We start from the raw sequence: 22,665 nt of genomic DNA on the forward strand, positions 1-22,665 counted from the left end.
GCACTGGGAGTGGCCATAAATATAAAAATCAAGTTTTGCGCACCTCCATTGCGATCACGAGTGGGGGGAGGAAATCAAAACCATGCCAGGGCATTGCTGCAGACCAGGCCACAAGCTGCAGCTAGGCATCAGTTCTGTTTATCCCCTGCACGGAAGTGCCCCAAAGATAGAAATCAAGTTTCGCACCTCCATTGCAATCACGTGACGAAACCAAAACCGCAATAGGGCGGCGGCGTTGCCGCAGACTGGGCGACATGCTGCAGCTAGGAATCATTTCTGTTTCTCTTTCCAAGAAGGCAGCGCAATAAATTTCAGGCACTTCTTGTAAGTCCTAGGAGGTGGCAGCAGCTCCCAGTAAGCATGCATCATCATTAGGGCGTGAAATATCAAAAGGAGTGTTGAAACCATATCGGTGTGGCAAACACCTTGCGGATGGAAAACCGCCGCTGTACATTTGGCAAAAACCCTCAAAGGGTTAAGGTTAAGACAGTGATAAAAATATTCTTGAAAGTTGGAACCCACTATTTTTGTGACTTTCATGCCATATACCAATGAAACCTCAGGTATTATGTAAGCATTTACAATGCACCCCCCCCCCCCATAGTACACAAAATAAAATCAAGCATGCAGTAAACTAGTATGGTGCAGTGCCAAGTGCTTCTTGCAGACGTTTGAAAAAAAGGAAAGGAAATATTGAGAGCCAATTTTTTCTAGTTGATTGTGAAAAATATATGACAGCTCCTGTTTAACAACTGACTATTAAAAGTGTAATACTAGGCATGCATTGCCTTAAAGGGATGCTTAAAGGTTTTCCAGAAAAATTGAGTGAAGAACTGCACTTTACCATTTTCCACCCTCGGAATTCGCATTTCTCGTCGAAATTAGGCAAAGAAAAGTGCAAATGTATTTTATTTTGGCGAAAAGTCCTGCAGCAGCCACGGGCCAGCTTGCATGCTGCGCTGCCTCCTGTGATTGGTTGGGCATCTCGTGACGTCAACAAAGGTGTTTGCTCGGTTGGCCCGGCGCGGTCGCCGCCGCGCCGGGCCAACCTTAAGAGATAGAAAACGTGCAGAGTGGGTCAGAGAAATAACTCAAGTTAACGACATTCTAGTGGAAATTAAGAAGAAGAAATGGACATGGGCAGGACATGTAGTGCGAAGAGAGGATAACCGATGGTCGCTGAGGGTAACAAACTGGATTCCAAGGGAAGGAAAACGTAGCAGGGGGCGGCAGAAAGTTAGGTGGGCGGATGAGATTAAGAAGTTCGCAGGGGTCAAGTGGATGCAGCTAGCACAGAACCGGGTTAAGTGGAGAAATATGGGAGAGGCCTTCGCCCTGCAGTGGGTATAATCAGGCTGATGATGATGATGATGATGATGGTCGCCACCGCTGCACATGAAGCGCGGCGCATGGTGGTTTGATGCTGTTGGTTTGCTTCTTATGTGACGATGGAACTCATGGACGATTCCCCGGAGGATCTTGGTGTCATGGCCTATATGTTCGAACCAATAGACCGATCCCACCGGCCAGTTTCATGACGCCACCGCTGTCCGGGTGTATGCTGGTACATGTAGTCAATTGGCTGCTCCAGCCGCCCGGACAGCCTGCACGTCGTGTTCCCGAACAATTTTTAGTTCGTGTGTATGCCTGAGTGTATTGGAAAAATTCATCTGTCTCGTTCCTGGGCGCTGTAACAGCACATAGCACATATATTACTCTAGTTTTATGTATTTATGCAATAGCTTATACAGCTCGTTCGGTCGAAAAACCGTCAGCGTTGTTGTAGTAGTGAAGTAATAGTTGTCGGCACCGCATGTCAGAAATAAGGAGGGCAGTGTAAAATTCTTACGCTGGTAATTTGTCCTTCTACTAATTGATAATTGGTATTTGATAGGCAACGATGAGGTAATGGAATCAATGTGATTAATTGATTAAATAAGCAAAAAAGAAATTGGAAAATGGATGGTTCAGTAGTCTCAAAATGCTAGATGAAAAGACAATTTGATGATGCTTAGAAAATTTAGTGTAATTTGCCACTTAATTAGTTGAAATAATTGAAAAATGAAAACTTGTATGGCCTATTATCTGAATGAAAAGCCAGTGCTAGATGGTTCCGTGTATGAAAATTTAGAATGTGTAATTAAATTGAAAAAAATCAAAAATAAGAAAAACGGGCCTCAAAGGTGTCAAAATTAATTGTACTTTAAAGCCAATGCTTGACCGTGCCATTAGGAAAATTTACTGTGTAATTGATCAATTAAGTAATTGAAATATTTAAAAAATAAATTAGAAAAAGGGCTGGAAGGTGTCAAATGCTAGAAATAAAAAGCCAATGCGTGATGATACTAATTTAAAAAAGTCAACTGAAATATTTGAAAAAAAAGTAAAAATACAAAAAAGTGGGTTCAAAGGTGTCAAAATGCCCGGGATGAAAAGTCAATGCTAGAGGGTGCTAAATGACAAAATTTACCTACTGCTAGCTACTGCTACCACCCCGTTTCAAAGGGGATGCTCCTATATTCCATCCATCCATCCATCCATAGTGCATAATTGATAAAAAATAATTGAAATAGTTTAAAATCTTGTGTTATTAAAAAAGGTGGTTCTAAGGGGTCAAAATCAGTTTGACATCATTAAGTGCACTTTTTCATTTCATACAATCATTGAAGTATTTATTTGATCACCTATATGCTTTAATTTTTCATTATCGTCATCAAGCATTTGCCTTTCGTATTTGAACCATCTTCATAATTTTTCAGTTTTTCCTCTATTTCGATGAATAATTGGTCAGTTTCCCCCTTTAAATTTTCTTGATTAGTATATCAAGCATTGACATTTTGTTTTATAAAATTTAGCACATTTGAACCCCATTTTTCGTTTTTGTTTTGTTTTTGTTACTGCAATTATTTCATCAAATACACACTTTCAATTTTCTATATTAGATCATCAAACACTGGCGTTTCATTGCGACCATTTTGACAACTTTGAAACCCCTCTCCAATTTCTCATTTCTTCAATTAGTTCACTAAATAATTACATAATTTAATATTTCTGTTAGGATCATCATGCATCGGCTTTTAATTCTGAGCATTTTGACACCGTTGAACCCCTCTTTATCCAATTTATTCATTTTTATTTTCTTTAATTCATCAATGAATTACAATGATTCTTTATTTCACCATTGCTTATCGTACACCAATCAGCCACCAATTATCAGAACCATGAATTACCGGGATATGATTTTTTGTACGCAGCCCTCGATTATTTCCGACAAGCTCCTCACAACTGATCGAGGCTACTGGTTAAAAAAACATCAACCGGACAAGAAAGCAATCTCTTTTTCTAGGAGGGCTACTGAAGGCACGCTGACACAGTCTGCTTTCAGGTTGTCAATGAAGATGGCTTCAATTATTTCTCGTGTCAGCTGGTTCTTGTTTCTTGCCAAGATTCTGGTGCCAAGATTCAAATTTGCCAAGATTCTTGCCAAGATTCAAATTTTGGAGGGTCGCTCTTACAGGGTGAGCAATCTCGACAGTGAAGGTTGAAGGTTGAAGGTTTATTTCCGCAACTGGTGTTGCGAGGACATCCAGGGAAAAAGCTGTATGGACAGCTTGAGAGGTGCTGGCTTCCTCTTACAGAGCAGCATTGACGGCGGCGGAGTACAATACATCAAACAAGATGTGAGGAAAAAAAAAAAAACATCGTCGGTACAAAGAAAGAGATGTACTTTTAGTATGCAGTGCATTGTACTTGTACAGTACAAAACTACATGAACATTTGGGGCAATTCTTTCAAAGAAATATTGGTTAAATCTATATTTTCGGAGCAGTACAACTGGTTCAGAAGGGTCGGTAAGGTATGCTGCAACATTTGTTTGCCATAGTTAGTGCGGCATTTCTTAACATGCCAAGGTTCTGCTGCGAGGGTATCATACACAGTTCTGCTTTGCTCTAACCCAGCAAGTGTAAGTAAGAAGTCATCCTTTTTCATTATGGCAAGTTTATATTTATAGCACAGCCTATAAATATAAAATATATAAATATATTTATATAAATATAAATATGGACTTCATTTGTATAACGTGTTGATGGAAAAGGCTTGCAGTGCAGTGCATAGCCAGGCTGCTTCGTTTTTTGTCTTTTACGTTCAATTTATGCTCCTGTAGTTTACACAGTGACCGGTCTGCCCAACGTATTCTTTGCCGCAGGAAAGAGGAATAGAATAGACAACTCCTGTGGCACATGCGACAAACGGTTCTTTATGCTTTGTTGGGCATTGTTTCCTTTGTCTGGCTGGCTTGTCAACGCACTTACAAAGTCTGGAAAGGCGGTGAGGTGCAGAAAAGACTACCTCTACTCCTACTTTTTTCCCAATTCTTTTCAAATTGTGGGATACCTGATGAATGTACGGAATGACGGTGATTTTCTTGTTCCGATCTTTTTCTTTCGATGAAATGGACTGTTGGTTTTGACCCCGCAGGGGGCATCTGCTAAAGCAGATGTTTGGTGTACCGTGCGACACCACGGACCCCAGCACCCACGCTTAGCCGTGCGTGGCATCGCCATGTCCGGGGAAAAGGGGATCCTGGTGGTTGAGCCGATGCCGAGTGTTCGGACCTTTAAGGCCCCTCGGCAGAGGCAACACACCACTTTGGCCCCAGCTTCACGTAAACGGCACCTCCGGGCTGACCCACCCGGGGGAAATCGGCAGTCGCCTTTTCCTGTTCTCCCCTCCATCTTTCACTTTCCTATTTTCTTTCTTAGAACTGTCCTGTCCTCTCTTACCTTCTTCATTTCTTCCTACTTCCAGGCGGCGAGGGTTAACCTTGTGTGGCTAGCTACCCTGAGTTACGCCATATTGGGTTATAGTTACGGTGTACAGCTGGCGTAGGCAGGAATTGACAATTTCTGTCCCGTCCCCTCGTTGGGCTCCATGGTGGGTGGCTGGCACTGCAGCCGAACAATATACTTTTTATGGCATCTAAACTCCTTAACCCCGATCGTCCTCCTTCTAAAAGGGGGCGCACCGAGACCACCATGTTCTTCTCAAAGAACATAAACAACTTTCCTCGTTTCCACGTGGTCCACAGTGACCACGAGGAAATCACTGCACGACTTGTGTCCCCATTTGTTGTTTCTCGAACGTTGACTGAGGCCATTGGCCAGGGCTATAAGATAAAGAAACTTGGAAACGGTGACCTGCTACTAGAATTAATATACAACCATCAGTATCAGAAGCTAAGTGCAGTCAAATCATTTGGAGAAATACCGGTACAGATTAGCCCGCACCGATCACTAAACACTGCCCGAGGAGTCATCTCTGATGATGACCTTAGGTACGTGAGTGAAGAAGAACTTCTTGAAGGCCTGAAGGAACAAAATGTAACAGATGTTTACCGGATAAAAATAAGACGAGATGACAAAGAGATAGAAACAAAGCACATTGTACTCACCTTTGCTGCAAGCACTCTCCCAGAATCTGTTGAAGTAGGCTACACAAAGATAAAACTGAGGCCCTACATCCCTAACCCACGCCGTTGCTTCAAATGTCAGAAATATGGCCATGGCTCTCAGAGTTGCCGTGGCCAGCTCACATGTGCAAAGTGTGCCTCGCACGAACATCCTACAGAGAACTGCGAAGAACAGCCGCTTCTCTGCTCAAACTGTGAAGGTAACCACCCAGCTTATTCACGCTCATGCCCGTACTGGAAAAAAGAAAAAGAAATAATTACACTGAAAGTCACCGAAAACATATCTTACGGAGAGGCACGAAAGCGGCTTTCTCTTCCTCAAAAGCCACACTACTCTGTTGTGACGCAGCAGGGCGCGGCATCACAGCGGTCGTCGGCACCTGCCCAGGAAGCACACAGTTCTTCCAGGGCAGCGCCACCTGCGCCCACGGTGGAGTCAGCTAGCGCTACTCCACCACCACCCGCAAAGCTGGCTGCGCGGACCCCCAGGTCAGCCGGCCCAAAGGCCTCGACCCATGAGTCGAGGCCTAAAACTGACAATCCTGTGCTTTCTGCACAGTCGTCCACCGCATCTGAAGATGCGATGGACACAACTTCTTCACCCCAGCTGCGTAGGCGGCAAAGCTCACTGGAGCGAAAAAGAAGGGGAAAAATCCCAATAACAGGTCCCAAGGACCTACAAACCTAAGTTTAAACTTGTCCCCTAAATAACTTTTAATTATGGCGCTCCTCATTTATTGGAACTGCCGAGGACTCTTTAAAAATTTAGATGATATATATGAAATTCTTGCGGACTATCAACCAAACATACTTTGTCTGCAAGAAACCCATTTAAAACCAGCAGACTCAAACTTCCTTAAGCAATATAATATATTCAGGAACGACAGGCAAGGCAGCTCTCACTCCTCTGGTGGCGTTGCCATTGTAACACAAAAATCAATCCCCTCTCGAAACATCTCACTCAACACAGACTTAGAGGCAGTGGCAATCAGAAGCTTAGTTTATGGTAAAATAACAACGGTATGTTCCCTGTATATTGCTCCAACTTATAAGCTAAGTAACGAAAGTTTTGAAAAATTGATTGATCAACTTCCGGAACCTTGGTTGCTGGTCGGAGACTTTAATGCTCACCACCCATTATGGGGATGTACAAGAACGGACTCCCGAGGTGTTCTAATCGAAAAATTCTTATTGTCCTCGGGATCATGCTTACTAAACACAAGCAGCCAACTTACTACAATATAGCACATAACTCTTACACATCCATAGATCTAGCCATTGGCTCCTCGATGTTCCTGGCAGCTACAGAGTGGACTGTCATTAACAACCTATACGGAAGTGACCATTTTCCGATCTTAATAAAATATACTGGGAACGGAAATGAAAATGTGTCGAATCCCAGAAAATTCAAAGAAAATGCAGCCAACTGGAAGATGTTCAGGGAACACTCATCACTGCCTTGTTCATCCATTAGTGGTCTAGATGTAGATGAAACTCAGCGCTTGATCACACTGCACATTATAGAAGCTGCAGAAAAATGCATCCCACAAACGTCAAGTAAGCCACGAAACAAACGAAGACCCTGGTGGAATGCAGAATGTAAGACTGCTCGTGAAGCTCAGAACAAGGCATGGTCGAAATTGCGACGACACCCCACTGCCGAAAACCTAATAGCCTTTAAGCGAGCCAAGGCAAATGGCAGGCGTGTTCGACGCATTTCCAAGCGAGAAAGCTGGGCCTCGTTCCTTTCGTCTGTGAACTCTTATACTGACGCACACAAAGTCTACAACAGAATAAGAGCACTCAAAGGATATAACACTCTCACACCTCTTGTCAGCACTAGTGGCGACACACTAGAACATCAAGCAGACACACTAGGGAAACACTTTGAATACATATTTAGCTCGGCACACTATACAGATTCCTTTCTGCGGCACAAGGTGACCGAAGAGAGTAAACCTATACACGATAAGAGACCATGCACAGGAGGGTACAATAGCCTGTTCACACTACAGGAGCTGAAGAGTGCACTAGACACATGCAAGAAAACAGCAGCTGGTGCTGACAGGATCACATATGCAATGCTCAGGCACCTCCATGTGGACACCCTCGAAACCCTACTCTGCCTGTATAATAAAATATGGGCCACAGGACGCTTTCCTCAAGCATGGAAGGAAGCAATCATTGTCCCGATATTAAAATCTGGCAAAGAACCCACACTTGCAGCGAGCTATCGGCCCATCGCCCTAACCAGTTGCTTATGCAAGCTCTTCGAAAAAATGGTAAACCGTCGTCTTGTTCACTTCCTAGAATACAATGGCCTTCTTGACACAAACCAAGCTGGTTTTAGGGCTGGGCAATCAACAGACGATCAGCTCATTGCATTTGAGTCCTATGCAAGGGATGCTTTTGTACACAAACAACACTGTCTATCTGTCTTTTTCGATCTTGAAAAAGCATATGATACCACTTGGCGCTATGGTATTATCCGCGACCTCTTCTCTCTCGGTATCACAGGGAACATGTTGAACACGTTAAAAAGCTACTTGTCTGAACGAACCTTCAAAGTTCGTGTTGGCAATACATACTCGAAGCTGTTTATACAGGAAAATGGTGTCCCTCAAGGTGGTGTCCTCAGCTGCACGCTTTTTATTGTCAAAATGAACTCGCTAAAGGGCGTGCTGCCAAGAACCATCTCTTATTCTTTATATGTCGATGACGTCCAGATAAGTTTCAAATCTTGCAACCTGGCCATCTGTGAACGCCAGATTCAACTAGGCGTCAACAAACTGTCTAGGTGGGCTGACGACAATGGGTTTAAGTTTAACTCTGCAAAGACCGTCTGCGTGCTTTTCACTAAGCAGCGTGGCATTAGACCTGAGCCCAACATTACACTGAGTGGTCAGAGCCTTGCAGTTCAAAAAGAACATAAATTTCTTGGTGTAGTTTTTGATGAAAAGCTTTCCTTCATATCACACATAAAACAGCTGAGATTAAAATGTCTGAAGGCAATGAACCTGCTAAAAATTCTGTCCCACCAGTCCTGGGGCACAGATCGTGACTGCCTCTTGAGCCTTCTGAATAGCGTAGTTTTGTCTCGTATTGACCATGGCTCAATGGTTTATGGGTCTGCATCACCTTCTGCCCTAAAAATGCTCGATCCAGTGCACCACCTCGGCCTTCGCCTTGCCACGGGTGCTTTTCGAACTAGCCCAATTGCTAGCCTCTATGTTGAGGCTAACCGATGGTCATTACAGCGAAGAAGACAATTTACTGCTGTAAGATATGCTACCAAAATATTGTCTCAACTGGACCATCCTTGTCGCCGGCTCCTGCTTGACACAGCTAACACAGAACTTTTCACAAGAAAACCGTCACTAACACCACCATACCCAATAAGACTAGCCACTCATATTGAATATATGGACATCCCGGTTGGCAGCCTCCATACAACTTCCATAAAAGACTTCATCGCTCCGTGGGAAATGCACGCTGTTAATTGCGACCTAACATTTGTAATGAGTATTACACTGATGCTTCAAAGTCGACTCAAGTCTCATGTGCCGCACATGGACCACAATTTTCACTAACAAAAACACTGAACAGACATACAAGTATATTTACTGCAGAATCCCACGGTATTCTGTTAGCCGTGAGACACATTATAGAAAACAAAATACAGTCATCGGTCATCTACACAGACTCCCTTAGTGTTTTAACCTCCCTAACTTCTTGGAAATGGCACAATAAGAACCCAGTCTTGAATACTCTATTTAACAACCTTATCACTGCCCATAAATTACAACTTAAAATTACACTTTGCTGGGTGCCAGGCCACTGTAGCATACCAGGTAACGAGGCGGCTGATAGGCTTGCTGTGTCAGCTGCCTGTCGAAATACTACAGACATCGACAAAATAATATACCAGGACCTCAAGCCACACATTAAAAACAAAATTCGACAACAGTGGCAAGAGGAATGGGACACAGCGACTGAAAATAAACTACACACTATAAAACCTATCATAGGCAGGTACACTACAGACAAAAGAGACAGATTCAAAGAAGTCGCCTTGTGCAGGCTGAGAATAGGCCACACACATACTACGCACTCATACCTTTTAACGAGCTCTCCTGTACCACGCTGCTCGAGATGTGGTGGTCATCTTACAGTAATACATATTTTAATTGAATGTCCAACACTTGAAAAACAAAGGCGAAATCATTTTCCCGAAATACACAAAAAACATATACCGAAACATCCGTGCATATTTCTCGGCGACGACCCAATGTTCTCACCCGAAAGAGTTCTTAAATATTTTTCAAAGGTAGGGTTTTTATGTCATATTTTTTATCAACGCCCACCCATCCCTCTTACCTAGATAACTAGCGTTTTAACATTTACATTTCTTCTTTTAATATTTCACTCAGACCACTATACATATCGGAACGTTTTAGGCTCTATACACCACTGTTTTTAGAGATCATACACTGCAAACGAACTTTTAAGCCCTATACACCATAGCTTTTAGCACATCATCATCATAATCGCCAAAACTATCATATCAACCGGAGATTGCATTTCACCTTGTGTTTGGCGCTCTTTGGCCATAGATGCCCTTGCGCCAGAAAAAAATCAGTTCATCATCATCACTGTTGGTTTTGCATGGCGCTGGGCATTTTCTCGGCTATTGAAGAAAGAAGTGTTGCCGGGTGTCCGGATTGAAGCAATCTCTGGGCTTGATTTTGAAAACTTTCTTCTAAAGAGTGCTCACAGGACTTAGTTAACGCGTTATTAAAGGCGGCTTGCACAATGTTTCTCTTGATTAGCTTGGAATGCGCGGAATCGTAAGGTAAGACCGGCTTGTTGGCTCTTGGCTCAAAGGACCAGCACATGCGTTCTGGAGAAAACCGCAACTTGAGCTCAAGAAAGGGAATGAAGCCGTCCTCCTGGATTTCATGCGTTGTGGATATAAGCATTGATTAAAATTTGCCAAAACACTGCCAACCTGGGGTAAGAATTCATCCTTAGCCCAGAGTCCTCTGGCACGTCAGACACCTTGGCTAGAAGCCATCCCCAACAGCACGACCAAATCCCAGTGGTGCCGGGCTGGCCCAGAAATGATCCATGTTGTGCGTCTGAAGCCTTATTACGTGCGCTATAGGCCCTATGTGTATTAATTACTAGTATTTTGGTTACCTTTCTATGTTTATTTTGTTAGCATCAAGGTGAAGTCTACCTCTTTAAGAGGGGGTAGTAATGCTACAAACCATTCAAATCTTTATTTGTTCTTATCACTGTGATCCTAGTGCACGAATTGATTCTGTACTTTTTGTTTGTTCATGCTCGTTGTCATGAGACACAGCTTTACCATTTTCTTCGTCGCGCATAGTGCACCGAGATGAATCTCGAAGGATTCCAGCCACTCGCATTTGTTTCTGCAATGTTCATGCTAGTCGCCTTAAAAGCATCAACTGAGGTGCTAGTTGGTGATCAGCCTTAAAATTCATCTGATTTAGTTTTGTTTTCTTACTGTTTGTCCTGTCCTTTTGCACTCAATGAGATGACTTTCATGCTAGCCACTGTTTGCACCTTTATCTAGGTGTATCTTTGCCGCCTTTAAATTTAGCACTGACAGGTGCAACAGGCATTCTTAGCCCTATCGCTGTCACGAACGTACCGGTACGTTTTCGCGCTTTTCCCCCACAGTGTCACCGACGTACCGGTACATTCTCTATCATGCATTGAAAACTTTGCGCCTGAACGCGAAGCTGGCACGCTTGGACAGGCTGCGCCATTTGTCAAATCTTTCTACAAGTTCGTATTTTCACCCCACATTTATTTATATGTATATACTGAAGAATATGGAGTGACCGCACTCACCCCCACCTTCTTTGCTTGGGGGGGCGGGGTCGCTTCGCACGCGCTACTCTATCGCGCTGAGGGATCATGCGGCGCGCCCGTTTCGTGGCGCGTGCGTGCAGTTACGGGTTCAAGGGTTGTACTGCTATCTGCCGCAGGTTTGCAGGTTTTTATTTTTATTGTGTTGGCGTGTCTGCTACGATGCGTCACGTTCAGGGGCTCGTGCCGTTGCCTCTCCAATAGGTTGACACATGACTCGATCGCTGCTTTCGCTCTTTCTTGCCGTGCCCTTGCTTGCAGCTAGCAGTTGCAAAGGAGGTTGTTTTAGCCTCTTTCCATCTCCCTGTGTCATCTTGATTTCACAACGTGCCATGTATCTCCATTGTGCGGGTCACCGAAAGTGCACCCTTCGTGCACGCGGTTACTTTCTGCGAACTGGAGCGATGGCTCTTTTAATTATAAATACAAGTTGAGCTTGGATTCAGGCTCTCAAGAGGTATTGAGCAGTTTTATTGTCATATTATCCTCATTTATCTAATTTATAACCATGCTGATTATGATGATGATGTTAATTAACAACACCTGCAGAACAATGAAATGTGCATATTCTGTTGACTATGTTATTTGTATAGCAATCATAATCAAAAATAAATCGCTCTGCTCGTTCCCTGATGTGCTTGTTTTCTGAAACCAAGCCGACACTGGGGGTGCATCACGGCCAGAAATGCCCGACAGCAAAAGGGTTAATTCGATGACCGCTGAGCACGCTTGCTGCTATTTGCGATTCCAGCAATCCATGCGGCACCTGGCGGCAAAACCATGCAAACGCGCCAAAGAGGTCCAGTAGCAGACGCCCCTTGCTCGCGCTATGGAAATCCGCTAGCAAAGCGCTCGTAGCACTGTGAAAAAGGACAAAACCAACGGCAAACCTATTCTGCAGCCGTTCCGCAGCACAGTAGCACATTGTTTCATGTATTTACTTCGTGATCCAGCGATCGGCGCCAGCGAATCGATGCATTTCCAATCTCCGCGAAACTCATTGAAAGTGCCGTCTACATATAGTCTCGTCAGTTTTTGTCGTACGATTGCTTTCCTGGTATCAACTGCTTTCTACTAACCTTCCCAAGGGACGGGACACCTACGGATAAGTATGAGTGAACAACAATACGTACCACGCAGCTCGACTTCTCGCATCACATACAAAATTCGATTAGCGCACGTATAAACAACTCCTAGTTTGTGACAGCTTGATCATAGCGCTTTTTAAGCTAGTTCTGCTAAGAACGTCATCATCAAATGCGCATAACTCTACGACGATCAGCTTAATTCTTCGCCGCATCAGGCAGTCGTCTCGAGATCTGCAGGCCACGCAGCGTGTGACTGCCCTCGATCTTGTACCGCACGTGTTACAGAAATTGGGTCCACTGTGTGATCGCGCTCGCCTATGTGGCTGCTCTTATAGCGTTGCAGCTTGTCACCCTTGAATAATATCACAGAATCGGCATAGTTTTGTCGGCGACAGGTCTCTGACAACTGCGCGGTGAACTGATCAAGCCGGCACCTTTTTTAAAAAAATATATTCTCAAATAAAGCTGTAATTCCCTGGCGACAAAGTTCACTTGCAGGGCGCTCATTTAGTGAAGGGCTTGAATGCATATCACACCTCGCCAATTATCAGAGCAGCATGCAGTGATTAAAGGTCCTGAAGCCTAAGGATTATCGTCTCAGCCACAAAAGGAACCCATCACGCCATCAAGGCCTAAAGGCATTTAAAATGCCTCGAAATGATTACCACAGCCAGAAACAGGCTGATAGCATTTCATGGTAATTCATTCTTTAATGACACCGTACGGCTTCATTTTGCGGCTGAGACAAAAATCATTTGGCTTCAGGACTCTTTACCATGACTGTACATAACACGTCAAATCCAAAATTAGCCTAATTACTAATATATTAATCAAAGAATTAGGGGTCGTTCAATTAACTCGAGAATATACTGAAATCAAAGCTTATCTACGCCAGTGCTCAAAATGAAACTTAGATGAGCTCGCATGATCTTTTGAACTCAAGTTCTTGACGGCGCTGTGCATATACACGTGCCTTTCATCCATCTTGTCCCAGTCAAGTTTAGTTCTAGAATATTTCAAACATGTGATATATGCTGAAGTAAAAGTGGAGTAAACATTTCATAGTAAGAAAAGGATATCAGTAAAACAAATGAATGATTTTACAGATATATCCAAACATCACCTTGTCAGTGCAATTCAGTTCAGTCGTGTCCGACTCTTCGTGACCCTATGGACCTTATCACGCCACGCTTTCCGGTCTGTCACTATCTTCACTATCTTCCTAACATCACATAACTTCATCTGCAGCGCCTCAAGGATGCCATCTAACCATCGCGTTCGCGGCCTACCCCTTCTCCGGTAACCCTCAACCTTTCCCAACATCAAAGCTTTCTCCAGCGACTCCTCTTTTCTCATCATCATCATCATCAGCCTGACTATACCCACTGCAGGGCGAAGGACTCTCCCATATTTCTCCACTTAACTCGGTTCTCTGCTAGCTGCATCCACTTGACCGCTGCGAACTTCTTAACCTCATCCGCCCACCTAACTTTCTGCCGCCCCCTGCTACGCTTTCCTTCCCTTGGAATCCAGTTTGTTACCCTAAGCGACCATCGGTTATCCTCTCTTCGCACTACATGTCCTGACGATGCCCATTTCTTCTTCTTAATGTCCACTATTCGAAAACTTTGAAAGAGCGCAAACACACACGACCACTAAGGACAAGAGACGAGACACAAGCGCCGGCGCTTGTGTCTCGTCTCTCGGCGCTTGTGTCTCGTCTCTTGTTCTTAGTGGTCGTGTGTGTTTGCGCTCTTTCAAAGTTTTCCAAAAATGAACCAACTCGCCCAAAAAGAAGTGTTAATTTCCACTAGAATGTCGGTAACCTGAGTTATTTCTCTGACCCACTCTGCACGCTTCCTATCTCTTAATGTTACCCCTACCATTTTTCGTTCCATAGCCCTCTGGGTTGTCCTCAACTTAAGCAGAACTCTCTTGGTTAGCCTCCACATTTCAGCCCCATAGGTGAGTACAGGCAAGATGCAATTGTTATATACTTTCCTCTTTAGCGATACCGGTAAGCTGCTAGTCATAATCTGCGAGTACTTGCCAAATGCGTTCCATCCCAATCTTATTCTTCTTGTTATTTCCTTTTCATGGTCCGGATCTGCGGTTACTACCTGTCCTAAGTAGACGTATTCGCCTACTACTTCCAGTACTTCGCTACCTAATGTAAACTACTGTTCCTTTCCGAGGCTGTTGAACATTACCTTAGTCTTCTGCATATTGATTTTCAAGCCTACCTTTCTACTTTTCCTGTCTTTTCCTCTCTTCTCATCAGGTGACCAAAGTAGCTAAGCTCGAACAGTCAACATCCGTGCTGGTTTTCTGCTAGACCAACTTCTTAACCTCGTGCGCTGATCTAACTTTCTGCTGATCCTGCTACTCTTTCCTTCTTCCCTTGGAATTTGTTGACCATTGGTTATCACATTCCTGCCCCTTTCTCCTTCTTCTCGAGTATGTGGGGGATAATAGCAGCACAAAAATAAACATTACGGAGCAAGCAAAGTGCTTGCAAATGGGAGCTACTAACACTGTTGTTGCATCAAACCTTTAAAGATGGGCTATCCCCCATTTCTTTTTTTACTCTATTTAGTTGCATTCCTACAACCATACTGCACTCAAAGCATTCTGTTTTTGAGATTTGTTAATTCTAAAAGAGACATCTTTTTTCTGTTTAAAGGTGTCAACAAACACTCAGTTCAGTTCAGTCGTTCAGTCGTGTCCAACTTTTCGTGACCCTATGGACCATATCACGCCACGCTTTCCGGTCTCTCACTATCTTCCTAACATCACATAACTTCATCTGCAATGCCTCGAGAATGCCATCTAACCATCGCGTTCGCTGCCTACCCCTTCTCCGGCGACCCTCAACCTTTCCCAACATCAAATCTTTCTCCAGCGACTCCTCTCTTCTCATCAGATGACTGAGCTTTAACTTAAGAATTTGACCCTTCAATGAGCAGTCAGGGTTTATGGTCGACAATATCGACTGATTTGATCTTCTGGCAGTCCAAGGAACTCTCAAGAGTCTCGCCAGCACTACAATTCAAATGCGTCAATTCTTCGGCGGTCAGCCTTCTTCACAGTCCAACTCTCGCATCCATACATTGTGACTGGCCATAGGTTTTTTTTGGCAGAAAATAATGGAGTAGGTCAATTTGTCAACTGCAGCATAAATGACCCCCGTGAATAAGTGAGTGAATGCAGATTGGCTTTTCAGAACTGATTCACACAACCTTCCTTGCATACGTAAAGTGTGTTTTCTGGGACACCTGCCGATTAATTGCAAGAAATGACTTGCGGCTGCTCTAAAGACCGAGACTCATAAGACAGCTGTCAAGTGGAGCTTGATAGGGTGAGGCCCATCAGCTGTACGAGAAACCCAACATAATAATCCGTTTTTCGTGTTTGATGACACACTAATAAAGGTAACGGCTTTCTGCATAGCAGCTAATATTTAATTCCACAGCTTCTTGAGAATGTTTTTCTACATATGCAGTGCATGAGAGTATAGTAAATGTGCATAAGCACTCGTTACATAACCGGGTTAGAATAAGATGAACATGTACACACAGAATCAAAGAAAACCAGGTAAGGGTTGCAATGAGCATTCAATTCAATCTTTATTCAGCATTTTTACAGAAAAATGCAGGGAGCGGGGACAAAAAGATGCTCTGCGGTAAGCTTGACTTATTTTGCAGTTGACTGACCTCAGTTCGCAAGCAAACATTTCAACAAGAAGATATGTCTTCACCTGGGCTGAAGAGAAGTCTTGTTGAAATGTTTGCTTCCGAACTAGGCTGTCCCTCAACCCTTGTTTGTTTTTCTTTGATACTAGATGACCAAGACTTCCATTTGTCACTTATCCAATGCTCTATTTTCACACTGCTGCATACAAGGTTAAAGGCACATCATCTGGCACAAGCATTAATTGCCGTGTGCCTCCTGCACTTGATATCAGGTTTCTTGTTCTCTTTGCAGCAGAGCATTTCTAACGTTTACACCCAGCTGCACTAGCTCTTGCATCCTCCTAAACGTCAAATAAGCCACTCAGTCTAGGCACCAAGTTAACTCGGGAAGCTGTCGCAAACGTTTTTCAGTAAACTGCTAGCTTAATGTCGCGTTTGGTCCCTGGCCGGACGTTGAGCGCGGCCGTGTAGCGTTTGGTTCCTTGCCGGACACTGAGTGCGGCCGGGCAGCAGGCAGGAAGGAACTGAGACTGGCCCCGATGCCAGCACGATAACAACAACAACCCTTTATTTCACGCAGACACCATCTTTATATAGCAAGCACTCATGTGACCAGTGACGTCACGGACAATGTTTCAGACGCGGCACAGGCGCTATCAGCACATCTCCCCTTTTCTCTGAAAAGATACACTGGCATTTGCAACAAACTTAGCACTGCCACCAGCAAAGGATGAACACTTTTTAATGGATGCAACTAATGCTGAAAACAAAATAACAGTCGGTTACTGAACCCATATCGGTCTGGCGGTCGGACATGACGGCCAAATCGTGTTCTATATCCAAGAGGGCTAGTTTGTGGCAAGGGGGTAGTAGATGGATCGGCAGGTGCCTTTGGTTTAGATGGATTAGTTTCCTGTTCCATTTCTACCCGACTGTCATATGCCTGCGGAAACTCATAGCTACCTCCTTCTTCCTCGCACTCATTCTGCTGGGAAACAAAGCAAACCAGGAATTTCCTGTTTCTTTCTAGAACTGCACGCGTAGAAGTTCTAACTACATACGACCTCGGACGTTGTGCAGGACGTAAGACTCGTGCTTTCGCTTTGCAGTGGACTGGCAGTGGAAGAGCACTATGACGACTATTGAAGTACCTACGCTGCCGCTGTCGGATGGTTACATCGCGATCTCTGAACTTTTTCAGGCTCACCTTCTGAGGCAGAAGGCTCTTGGGAGGGACAGGGACTGTTGTGCGTAGCCGCCTGCCCATCAGAAGCTCTGCAGGGCTTTTTCCCAGTGGCCCTGGGGTGTCCCTGTACGCTAGCAGCGAAAGATAGGGGTCCTTAGCTTTTGTAATCAGCCGTTTAATGGTTTGGACCATCCTTTCTACTTCGCCATTTGCCTGAGGGTATCTGGGGCTCGTCGTCACAGTGTGGAAGCCATAGTCGCGAGCAAACGACTGGAATTCCTGAGATACAAATTGTGTTCCGTTATCCGAGATGACAACCTCTGGTATGCCATGTCTTGCAAAGAAACTTTTGAGGTGCATAATGACAGTGACACTTTTGGTCGAAGATAGCAAGCCTACCTCTGGATATCTAGAAAAATAATCTACTACCACCAAATACCATTTTCCCTCAATATGGCAGAGATCAACACCTAGCTTTTGCCAAGGATGCTGTGGAGTGGTTGTCGGAATCATTGGTTCCGACTTTTGTTGCCTGTGTTCCGCGCACACTGGACAATCAGACACCAAAGTTCTCAGCTGGCAACTCAACCCAGGCCACCATACGGACTCTTTGGCTCGAGCTCTGCATTTCTCAATTCCTTGGTGACTCTCGTACAAGCGCGTGAAGACCTCTGCGCGTAATTTTTGTGGAATCACCAGCCACACACCTTTGAGCAGCACGCCTTCAGCAACTGTCAGCGTTGCTCTTTCCTGCCAGTATGGACGCAAGACCATCGACAGCGATGAGAACTTGGGCCAGCCTTCCAGGCTGAATTTTACGAGAGCTTGACAGACTTCATCGGCTGCTTGTTCAGCTTTGACTCGTTCAAAAAGGCTAGCCTCGACGGTATTTGTCAAACAGCCCGAAACGAATTTGGCGACTTCGCCAATACTCAGCGCATGAGCATCAATTTGGTTTCCCTGAATCGGGGCTCTAGACAATACATCTGCTAACGGGGCTCTTACCCGAGACATGCACAACCATACAGCTGAACCGCATAAGTCTCATGCGAAAGCGCTGAATACGAGGAAGCAAAACATCAAAAGGTGATTTTCCCAACAACGTTACAAGTGGTTTGTGGTCAGTTTCAAACAAAATTTCAAGACCTTTGATGTACCCTTCGAATTGTTCTGCCGCTCAAGTCATTGCCAATGCTTCCTTCTCAATCTGAGAGTATCTGGTTTTGGCAGTCGTCAACGAGCGTGACACAAATGCAACAGGTCTTTTTTCATTGTTTGGTTGAACTTGTATCAATACGGCCCTCAAACCGAATGATGACGCGTCAGCGGAAAGAATCGTAGGATACTTTTACATCATAGTTAGCCATGACGTGCTTCGAAGAGATAACGTCTTTGATGTACGACAGCGCTTGCTCTTGGGCTGGTCCCCACATCCATTCGGAACCCTTCATAAGCAAATGACGTAAAGGCAACGTTTTCGAAGCCAAATCTGGTATGAATCATACCGAGCAGCTGTCGGACATCAGACACGTTAGCTGGCTTCGCCAGTTCTTTAATAGCACAAACTTTTTCAGGATCCGGCTTGATGCCATCTTTACTAAGCACACAGCCAAGAAATTTTATCTCAGTTACCCCAAAGGAACTCTTTTCTTTGTTTAGCGTAACACCGGCACTGGCGAGACGATCTAAAGTTAGACGCAGGCGTTCGTCATGTTGAGCCTTGTCGTTACCAAAAATGAGCACATCATCCATCAGGTTTATCACGCCTGGGATTCCTTCAAGTATCTTCGACATTTTCTTCTGAAAGATCTCGGGTGCCGACGTTATTCCAAATGGCAGTCTGAAAACAGTATCGCCCAACTGGCGTTATGAACGTAGTTAACAACTGGCATTCGTGCGACAACTCAATCTGAAAGAAGCCAGAGTTGGCGTCCAACTTCGAAAACACAGAGGCACCACCTAAAAGACCGAGGCTATCATCCACAGTCGGCATGACATAGCGTTCGCGAAGTACACTTTTGTTTAATTGAGTCAAGTCAACGCAAATACGAACTGCTCCAGATGGTTTGAGTACTGGCACAGTTCCTGCACACCATTCTGGTTGTTCTACTTTGCGGATCACGCCATCTCGCTCCATACGCTCGAGCTCTTGCTTAACTCGGTCACGCAAGGGTAAGGCTATGCAACACGCAGCATGAATTGCAAAAGGTGTCGAGTTCGGCTTCAGTCTAATTTTGTATTCTCCTTTTATCGCTCCTAGACCACTGAAAAGCTGCGGGTAGGAAGCTTCAACGGCTGTTGCGCTACTGACCGAGTCCGCAAATTTAATAACTTCCAGAGCCTCAAGCGCTGGGAGACCCAAAAGTATGGAGCATAATGGTGAGACCACGTACACGATTTGATGTACAGTGTTTTGTTTCCACTGGATAGTGGCATGAAACTTTCCCAAAACATTCAGTAGCTCATTTGACGGGCCTGTTAGGATTCGGTCGCACTTTTCTAGCCTGGTAGGTAACCCGGGAAACTTCGAGGGCACAACAGAAACTTCGGCACCAGAATCAACTTTAGCGAACACCGGAGTGCCGTTAATGACGACCTGTACGTACCGAGAATTAGAGTACTCTTCGTTCACCGCACCAACGAAGTATGCCCCCCTTGTCCATATGGAGAGAAGAAAGTTGTACCATCTTTCCATCACGTGCAGCCTTTTTTTCGACATACAGCTGCGAAGTGTCCGGAACAACCGCAGTAGTTGCATTTGGCTGCTTTTGCCGGGCACGAGGCTCTGGGGTGCGCTCCTTGACCGCAGTTGGGCCATGACCCGGGGGTGCCTGGTCGGTAGGACTGGACTCTGGGTCGCGGACCTTGTATTCCAGATGAACAGTTCTTTAACGAGCTGTCCGAGTGCTGCCTTGAAGAATACTTTCTGGGCTGCCCTTGCTTGCTGACTGCATCAAGATTGCCGGTCGCCATTACCAAGGGTTCGTCGCCGGTTTCTCGCAGTTGCAGCTGCTGTCGTTGGACGGTCTCCTTTAAACACGTTTTTGCCAAAGCGCTGGTGAGAGTCAAATTCGCATCCATTTGAAGCGACTCAGAGAGCTTAGCATCCCTGAGGCCGACCATCAACCTGTCGCGAATCATGCATTCTTTTTCCTTGTAGTCGCACCGGTCCACCATCGTGTGCAACGCGGTAACGAATTGGTCGACTGACTCTCCAGGTTCTTGAGTGTGACGGTGAAAGCACGCGCTGTCATAAACAAGGTTCCTTGCTGCGACAAAGTGCTCGTCGAACTTCTTTTTGACGACTTCGTATTGCCTCTGTTCTTCTTCGGGTAATGAAAAAGTAGAGAAGATTTTTCTTGCTTGCCTGCCCATCGTATAAAGTAGCGTCCGAACCTGTGCTTCTTCATTCCGCTCATTTAGGCCCGAGGCGAAGCGGTAGTCATCAAAGAGTTGGATCCAAGAAGGCCATTCGGACGTCCGGTCGAAGTCAAACCTTGGCGGAGCTGGAACTGCGAACATGCCGTGGGAGGGCTTGACTGCATTGTCCTCTGACATGGCGCCCGTTGACGAAGTTAAGGCAACGCCTCTTAAAAGCCAGAGGACCCTACTTCTGACACCATGTCGCGATTGGTCCCTGGCCGGACGCCGAGCGCAGCCGTGTAGCGTTTGGTCCCTTGCCGGACGCCGAGCGCGGCCGGGCAGCGGGGAGGAAGGAACTGAGACTGGCCCCGATCCCGGCACGGTAACAACAACATCCCTTTTATTCCACGCAAAAAGCATCTTTATATAGCAAGCACTCATGTGACCAGTGACGTCACGGACAGACAATGTTTCAGACGTGGCACAGGCGCTATCAGCACACTTGTGTTAACAAAGCACTAATGCATCAATGTCTAAATAGTAGCGACATACTATACCTGAATACGTGCTTGCGCTCGACATATAGAGTTCTCTTGAAAAGTATGGCTTTCTGCACCATTCTCACTTTTCCAGTTTACACCTTCTGAAGCCATGTAGGCAACAGCAACAAGTGTGGCATTGTTCGAGTTAAGTGGAACTATAAATGGGTATCAGGTAAAGAAAGAACATAAGATATGGCAGCCATGTAACATAAAGCATAAGTACACATTATTAGCTGCTCTGCAGTGCAGCTTACATGAAAGGCAAAACTACTTACCACATACAGACAAGGTAATCAGCACAGCCTTTGCCTGGAACATAGTGTTCCCGCAGTCACTGGGGCCACACTTTATGCTTTCACTTGGGGTTGACACATGAGTATCATCTATCAATGTTTAATTTTTAGAGCAGTGTTTTCCTGCTACAACTTCAGCATTGCTGGGATCAGCTTGCCGTGAGCAGGAACTGTGTTGTTTTCTCATGAGAAGGCACAGTCAGACATTATACATGAAATATTTTTATTACAAACCAGTGAATGATACACTAGTTTTCTCCCTAACAGCTTTGCACTGTACTTCTGTGTCCTAATCTTTTAACAGCTATAACAAAAACATAAAGTTATAGAAGAATACAGGAAGAGGAAGGACTGGAGGAAGAAGTCATAGAGGAAGTTGCTTAGGCAGGTGCTGGAGGCATGCATCTGTTCGTGAGTGGCAGACCTGCAGAATCCCTACTGCACAACAATAACATACATATTAACTGACAAAATTATGAAGTATTTATAATCACAGATAAACACAATACTGAGCTTTAGAGAGGCCTGTTTGGCAGTTTAACACTTAGTGAATTACTTTACTGAAGATCCGATGCCCGAATAAATATTTGTACCTTGTCCCAGTGTCGACTAAGAATGCCCGACAGCTTTTGTAAAGGAACTGTGATGATTTGTGCTTAGTACACTTTTACAAGCGCGTCTTTAGGTGCCTAGAATGCAGCACCGTCATAGAATATATTCACACAATATACAATATTTATCACTGCAAAAGACAAAGCTGACTCTTTTTCTCAAAGTTTATCTTGTTAGCGCAAAAGGACAGGACACAAAGAAGGAAGACACATACACCACAGGCGCTACTCAACTGATTTATTGAAGTCTAAAATACGCATATATATTCTCACAGGCTTGCACGCGCACAGCACTATAGCAGAAAGGCGGTTTATCTCTGAGACGTGAAGCTTCTCGGATGACAGAGATCTGGTGGAATTGTAACCTTAGGTGGATCCTTAGTGCAATGGGGAAGCACGAAGAAGCCGCTACATCGAAGAGGTGGCCTAATTGTCATGGAAGGTGCCTCTATCCCCTCCAACATTTCAAGCCTGCTTGAGAAGGGTCCGAAGTTCAGTCTGGAGCCACATGTTCCTCCT

General features: G+C 44.9%; 1 protein-coding gene and 1 pseudogene across 3 annotated transcripts in view; one reads left to right on the forward strand and one right to left on the reverse strand.

Annotated features, from left to right (window-relative positions):
• gwl (serine/threonine-protein kinase greatwall) overlaps positions 1-22,665 on the forward strand; it is a 267,750-nt gene that overhangs the window by 203,696 nt on the left and 41,389 nt on the right. The window lies entirely within an intron of this gene.
• LOC146201413 (uncharacterized) lies at positions 3,314-20,895 on the reverse strand (annotated as a pseudogene).

The sequence above is a fragment of the Amblyomma maculatum genome, chromosome 2 (assembly GCF_055883805.1).
Source record: "Amblyomma maculatum isolate TAMU_Amacu chromosome 2, ASM5588380v1, whole genome shotgun sequence".
Lineage (NCBI taxonomy): Eukaryota > Metazoa > Arthropoda > Arachnida > Ixodida > Ixodidae > Amblyomma > Amblyomma maculatum.